Here is a 6,815-nt window from a genome sequence, read left to right on the forward strand (position 1 = left end):
ATTACACACAGCTATAAGTCACTGATCGCCGTCATTAAAAAAAGAATAAATAAAAATTCCACTATATATACCAATATCGATTGTAGACTCTATAACCTTCACGTAAACCAATCAATATATGCTTATTGGGATTTTTTTTTAACCAAAAACCATGTATTGGCCTAATTTTATTAAGAAATTTTATTTTATTTTTATTTTTTTCTTTGGATATCTTTTATAGCAGAGAGTACAACATGTTTCTTTTTTTCAAAGTTGTCGGTCATTTTTTGTTTATAGTGCAAAAATCAAAAAAACGCAGAGGTGATAAAATACTACCATAAGAAAGCTTTATTTGAGGTACAAAGTTATATAAATTTGATTTGGGGTACAACTTGACCCCACAATTGTCAGTAAAAGTAATGCAGTGCCATATAGCAAAAAATGGTCATTAAAAGGGGTAAATCTTCCGGACGTCAAGAGGTTAATGTTATGTTGGGGAAGGGCTGAGAAGCAGGAAGCCATTCACTAAAGATGAGATTTTCTTTTAAAATACATTAACGGATGATTGTAGAGACAAAGCAAGGCATCTGTACATGCATTTATGCAGTAGTATTCTATTTTTACTGATCATGAGAGTTCTTCTTTAAAGTGGAGGTTCACCCGGAAATGACAATTTTTAAGATTAGATTGAGGCTTTTGTCTAGGGGAATCGGGTGTTTTTTTTTAAATCGAAGCTGTACTTACCATTTTAGAGATACATCTTCTCCGCCGCTTCCGGGTATGGGCTGCGGGACTGGGCGTTCCTTCTTGATTGACAGTCTTCCGACAGGCTTCTGACGGTCGCATCTATCGCGTCACGATTTTCCGAAAGTAGCCGAACGTCGGTGCGCAGGCGCCGTATAGAGCCGCACCGACGTTCGGCTTCTTTCGGCTACTCGTGACGCGATAGATGCGACCGTCGGAAGCCTGTCGGAAGCCTGTCAATCAAATAGGAACGCCCAGTCCCGAAGACCATACCCGGAAGCGGCGGAGAAGATCGCTCTCTAAAACGGTAAGTACTGCTTAGTTTTTAAAAAAACTACCCGATTCCCCTAGACAAAATGAGCATGAATCTAATCTTAAAATTTTTTTTTAGGGTGAACTACCGCTTTAAGATAAGAAATGCAGTATCTCATAGAAAAAAATACATGACACACTTTCATGGCTCTATGGCCACCCAGTGTCCAACTGGTAGTAATACAATCTGCAAATGTCCAAGATGTCCAATCTATCGTAGAACAAAACATAGGCCACTCTTCACCGACAGCTCTGCTGCCACCCACTGTCCAACAGCCTGCAAAAGTCCAATAGCTAGTTTCAGATAGACTGGCATATCTTTGAGGCGGCGTAGCGTATTGCATATACGCTACGCCGCCGTAAGTCAGAGAGGCAAGTGCTGTATTCACAAAGCACTTGCCTCCTAAGTTACGGCGGCGTAGAGTAAATGGGCCGGCGTAAGCGCGCCTAATTTAAATGTGGAACAGGGGGGCGTGTTTTATGTTAATGACTAGTGACCCGACGTGATTGACATTTTTAACTAACAGCGCATGCGCCGTTCGTGGACATATCCCAGTGTGCATTGCTCCAAAGTACGGTGCAAGGACGTATTGGTTTCACCGTGAATGTAAATTACGTCCAGCCCCATACACGGACGACTTACGCAAACGGCGTAAAATTTTCAAATTTCAACGCGGGAACGACGGCTAGGCCAGCTATTTGTTCGACTAACTTTACGCCGGAAAAAGCCTTACGTAAATGACGTAAAAAAAATGCGCCGGGCGCACGTACGTTTCTGAATCGGCGTATCTAGTCATTTGCATATTCTAAGCCGAACTCAACGGAAGCGCCACCTAGCAGCCAGCGTAAATATGCACCCTAAGATACGACGGCGTAGGAGACTTACGCCGCTCGTATCTTAGCCTAATTTAAAGTGGAGTTCCACCCATAAATATAACATTACAGCAGTAGTTTAAAAAAAAATTCATTAGTCCTTTACGAAAAAACATTTTTTTTTTAGATGCCTTCAAAGTGTTGTTGCTAGGCAGAATAGTTAATCTTCCCACTTCCTGCACCTAGGTGCTTAATGCTTCCTAACCTACACCGCACAGACTCCTGGGAATGTAGTGGGTGTAACTTTCCAGGAGTCTGTGCACTCCCCAGTCTCAAAGAATCATGTGACTTGGACAGCACAGGTGCTGAAACCTGATCTGACACTGCTTGTGCAGCACTGAGCATGTGCGAGATCTGCAAGGCTGAAATCCAGGAAGTCATACAGTCTGGCTTCATGACGCCCACACTAAGGCCGGGTACTAACAAGCAAACATGTACGATGAAACCGGTCCGTCGGACCATTTTCACCGTACATGTCTGCCCGAGGGCTTCTGTACGGTCGCCGCGACGATGACACAGCGACGTGGGCGGGCCTGCCATTTAAATGCTTCCACGCATGCATCAAACTCATTCGACGCATGCGAGGGACGGCGGGCGCTCGGACATGTACAGTAGGTCTGTACTGACGACCGTACATGTCCGAGCGGGCAGGATTCCAGCGGACGGTTTTAAAACACGTCCAGGAATATTTGTCTGCTGGGAAAAGGCCCGGCGGGCAAATGTTTGCTGGAAATCTGCCCGCTCGCGCCTACACACGACCAAACATGTATGCTGAAACTGGTCCGCGGACCAGTTTCAGCATACATGTTTGGTCGTGTGTACGGGGCCTTAAGATGGCCCCAGTCAATTTCTATTTTATAAAGTGTCTAAATGCTGTAACAACCTAACAAAACGGACCTTAGTTTACAGACTAACTTTACTAGAATACATTAAGCTTGTGTATTACAGGGGTATTTATATTTAAAAAGTGAAATTGTGGCCGGAACTCCGCTTTAAGCATATCTGGTTTCCAGAATACGCTTAAATTTACGACGGCGTAGATTCAGAGTTACAACGGCGTATCTACTGATACGCCGGCGTAACTGTCTCTGAATCTAGCTATCTGTCTTCTGTTGGAAGTTAATTGGTTGCCATGCACAGCTGCAACATCATTGTGCAGTTCAATCAATTTGATCAAATCAGAAACTGATTTAATAGCCTTCCCTTGCTTTTCATTAATAACTAGCCTTTTTGCCAGTGGCGGCCCGTCCCTATGGGGCACAGGGGCGCCGCCTCCCCAACCCATGCACCCGGCCCATAATTAACATGCAGGGCGCCGGACATATTGATTCCAATGTTTGTCTTTTTTTTTTAGAAGCACATGGTTAGAGCCTGAGGCTCTAATTGGCTTAGAAAAAGGGTGGGCTCAGGGCGCAGAACACTGCCCGCAACCAAGATAGGGTAAGTGCGGGGCTGGTGACAGACCGGGGGAGGGGGGGTGTTGAAGGGTGGATTGTTTGCCGCCCCTCAAAAAAATATACCACCAGCTGCCACTGTTTTTGGCTAAGATCAAGTGTAGTGTCTGTTCTTATCAGTGCGCCCTCCTTATTTTGGTCTTTGGTCTTGTCTATATAGATGTACTGTTTAAAAAATGTACTTTATCTTTCAGAAAGAGTTTCCCAGTGCTAAACCTTTCATCCAATTACTAAATTTCTGCATTTGTACATTTCAAAAAACAGTATAAAGAATTAGTACAGGTAAAAAAAAAAATGGACTTGTGTGTTTAACAATTTTTTTTTTGTATAATTCTCCCTATTGGTTGGAGGAATGGGGGAATATGGAGGGAGGGCTATGGCAGATGATATGAAGGTTCCTATGTTAAAACATTGGAAATGGTACTAAGGATGAGCTTGGGTGTGTTTTTTGTATATACCGTATTTATCGGCATATAACACTCCCAGGCGTATAACATGCACCTTCACTTTAAGAGGGAAGTTTCAGGGGGGAAAAAATTATTTTAAATAAAGAACTGTGAAGCAAAATGAGGGTCAGTGCCCATCAATGCAGCCTAATCAGTACCCATCTGCAGCCTCACCATGGCCACGAATGCAGCCTCACCAGTGCCATAAATGCAGCCTCTTCAATGCATTGAATGCAGCCTTACCATTGCCATAAATGTATCCTCACCATCGCCATAAATGCAGCCTCACCATGGCCTGAATGCAGCCTCACCAGTGCCATAAATGCAGCCTCTTATATGCCATGAATGCAGCCTTACCATTGCAATCAATGCAGCCTTACCATTGCCACGAATGTATCCTCACCATTGCCATGAATGTATCCTCACCATTGCCACGAATGCAGCCTCACCATTGCCATGAATGCAGCCTCACCATTGCCGTGAATGCAGCCTTGCCATTGGCATGAATGCAGCCTCACCATTGCCATGAATGCAACCTCACTATTGCCATGAATGCAGCCTCACCATTCCCTGAATACAGCCTCACAATTGCCATAATTGAAGCCTGATCCATGCCCATTTGCAGTCTTGGAGGGAACAGGGAGGGGAGCGAGACGAGCAGATTACATAACTGATTACATACAGGGGAATCTCCTGTTTACTCGGCGGCCTCTTTAATACAGAGTCCCGCCTCCTATGATAGACAGAACAATCATCTGGGTATCGTCCAATGCCAGCCCAGGAGATGGGACTTCCTACTACAGAGGCCGACGAGTAAACAGGAGATTCTACTGTATGTAATCTGACGCAGGGCCGGCCTTTGGGGTGTGCGAGCTGCGCGGCCGCACAGGGCGCCATGGGCAACAGGGGCACTGTGCGGCCATCCAGAGGCGTACTAGGTGGGTTTGGGAGCGTACCACACACTGGGGGGGGTGTCAGACCGGCAACGGGGGGGCTACTCTGAACAGTGGGGGGATCTGCATTGAAGGGGTGGATACGCCGAAGGGGGGTCTGCACTGAAGGGGGTCTGTGTAACATGCAGGGGGTCCAGAGCTGCAGGGTTCTGTGTAATGTAAACGGGTCCAGTGATGCAGGGTGCTGTGTAATGTGAAGGGGTCCAGAGTGCTGTGTAATGTAAAGGGGTCCAGTGATGCAGAGTGCTGTGTAATGTAAAGGGGTCCTCTTTGTGTATGTTTAGGTGACCAGGGGGCGAGGGGTGAAGATGGGGGGGGGGGGTGCCACAGGATTAGCTTGCACAGGGCGCCTGAACACCTAAGGCCGGCCCTGATCTGACGGCACTTGTCCTGCCCCCTCCCTGTCCCCTCCAAGGCAGTGCCGAAAAATTAAACCCGGCTGCAATAGGCCTGCGGGCCGGACTTTGGACATGCCTGCTTTAAGGTCATCACAGAGGACAAGGGGGCACTCTTTATGTTTAGAGGAAAAAAGATATAATCTCCAAACACGGAAAGGTTTCTTCACAGTAAGAGCTGTGAAAATGTGGAACAGACTCCCTCCAGAGGTGGTTCCGGCCATCTCAGTAGATTGCTTTAGGAAGAGCCTGGATTCTTTCCTAAATGTACAGAATATAACTGGGTACTAAGATTTGTAGATAAAGTTGATGCAGAGAAAATCTGATTGCCTTTCGGGGGATCAGGAAGGAATTTTTCCCGAGCTGTAGCAAATTGGATCATGCTTTGCTGGGTTTTTTTTTTCCTTCCCCAAATCAACTGGGGATACAGGGTTGTATATACAGGACTATACATCAGTGTTGCCAAGCGTCAGTATTTTTACTGTCAGCCAGTAAAAAATGGGCACTTTTCTCCTGCCAGTAAATGCCAGTAAGAGGAAAAGGTTGCCAGTAAAAAATATGTCTGTGACACTCGGCTCGGAACTGCGCATGCGCAGATTGGGTCTGGAGGAGGCTGAGACCGTCCGAGTGCCTGCTACAGTGTGTTCAATCGGTGCCAGCAAGCGATGAACTGGTGGAGGCTGTGTCTGAGATTGTCATGTGATGTCATGGTGCAAGGGAGCCAAGTGGAGCACCCGGAGCCTAGTGGGCGGATCTGAGGGACTGGAGCAAGGCAAGCCAGGAGCCGGACTGTTAGTGCTGTTTGGAGTGGAGGGACCACCTGGTGTGGAGAGAGACTGTCACTGTGACTCAGGAGGGGACGCGTCATGTGGTTGATCTGTGCTGCTGCACACTGCGGTCACTGTCACTGTGAGAGTTCATATCATGTATGTGTGCCGTCCATTATAATTTCTTTCCCTCCTGAGTCCTGTCCCTGAGCTACTTACTTACTATAATGAAAATAAAATAAGAAATATGTTTTTTGCCTAAAAGCGGAGCTCCACCCTAAAGTGGAACTCCCGCTGATCGGAACCCTCCCCCCCTCCGGTGTCACATTTGACACTTTTCAGGGGGGAGGGGGGTGCAGATACCTGTCTAAAGACAGGTATTTGCACCCACTTCCGGCCACACAGTCTCGGGCAGACTGCGGGCATGACGTCACCTCCCGTCCCCCGCCCCATTGGCTCCCAGTACACAGCGGGAGCCAATCGTCTGGAGTAGTGCGACTCGCGCATGCGCCGTAGGGAACCGGGCAGTGAAGCCGGAGCACTTCACTTCCTGGTTCCCTCACCGAGGATGGCGGGGGGGAGGGCAGCAGAGTGATGAGCGATCGCTCGTCCTGTGCTGCGGACGGTGCTGGACTCCAGGACAGGTAAGTGTCCTAATATTAAAAGTCAGCAGCTGCAGTATTTGTAGCTGCTGGCTTTTAATTTTTTTTTCAGCAGAGCTCCGCTTTAACATCTACCTAAAAATCACATTTCTAATTTCATATTGTACTTTTTTTGTAGCTCATATACTGAAATTTGTACTTAAAACTGTGATTTTGTAACTTTTGAAAATGCCTGTAAAAATATGGCTGTGTCAGTAAATTTCAGTCTGGTAGGTTGGCAACACTGCTAT

The sequence above is a fragment of the Rana temporaria genome, chromosome 12, assembly GCF_905171775.1.
Source record: "Rana temporaria chromosome 12, aRanTem1.1, whole genome shotgun sequence".
Taxonomy (NCBI): Eukaryota; Metazoa; Chordata; class Amphibia; order Anura; family Ranidae; genus Rana; species Rana temporaria.